General features: G+C 39.9%; 1 pseudogene; it reads left to right on the forward strand.

Moving 5' to 3' along the window:
- The first annotated feature begins 303 nt into the window (after positions 1-303).
- Positions 304-1020, forward strand: LOC101576332 (annotated as a pseudogene).
- The last annotated feature ends 11 nt before the right edge of the window (positions 1021-1031 follow it).

A 1031-nucleotide genomic window follows, 5' to 3' on the forward strand; every position in this document is an offset into this window, starting at 1 on the left:
AACAACAACAACAAAAAAATGTACAATGAGAAGTTAGTCAACACTTTTGGTGGTTGTTGTTTTATTGTTTTTAATTAAGCATATGTTTATCATACATAATAGCTACATTTATCTTGGAGAAATCATCTATGTAGCACATCAAAAACATCTTGATCATTTTTACTTCCCTTCTCCTTCAGATTGACTTAATAATGGTTTTCCTTGAGTTCTAGAACTGAAGTTTCAAGAGGGGTTTTACTTTTCCTTAAGAGTCCTTTTAAAACTTGATATATTTGAAAAATTATATGGATTTTCCTCATCAAAATGGACAATAGACTGCAAACGCTTCTTTCTCAGACACCTGGCTTTCATTGATCTTGATCACTCGACTGCTGTGAGACCCAAAACGTTGGCAAATGTTATAGATAATCAAAATATAACTCGCTACCACTGGTGTGCCATGCAGCTAGCATTCTTCATCATGTTTAACATTAGTGAACTTTTCATTCTGTCAGCCATGGTTTATGACCTCTAGTGGCCATCTGCAACCCCCTGCTCTACAGAATGATCACGTCCCACAAGGTGTGCTGGGTGCTAGTGATGGTCCCTTACCTCTACAGTGCCTTTCTCTCTCTCTGATAACAACCATACAAATTTTCATTTCATCCTTTTGTGGCAATAAGGTCATTCATCATTTCTACTGTGACAGTCTTCCCTTGCTGACTGGTTTGCTCAAGTACACGAGACGTTGAGCTGATCATCTAGATCTTCTCAGCATTTAATTTGGTGTCCTCTCTTCTGATTGTGCTTGTTTCCTACATTCTGATCCTTGTGGCCATCCTCAGAATGAATTCAGCAGATGGGAGACACAAGGCCTTCTCCACTTGTGGGTCTCACCCTACCGTGGTGGTTGTCTTGTATGGGACCCTGCTCTTTATGTACATGCAACCCAAGCCCAGCCATTCCTTTGACACTGATAAGCTGGCCTCTGTATTTTACACTCTGGTTATTCCCATGATCATGGGAATAAGAATCCCATGAAGAATCCCATG

This window comes from Octodon degus, unplaced genomic scaffold, assembly GCF_000260255.1.
Source record: "Octodon degus isolate 3935 unplaced genomic scaffold, OctDeg1.0 scaffold00239, whole genome shotgun sequence".
NCBI lineage: Eukaryota > Metazoa > Chordata > Mammalia > Rodentia > Octodontidae > Octodon > Octodon degus.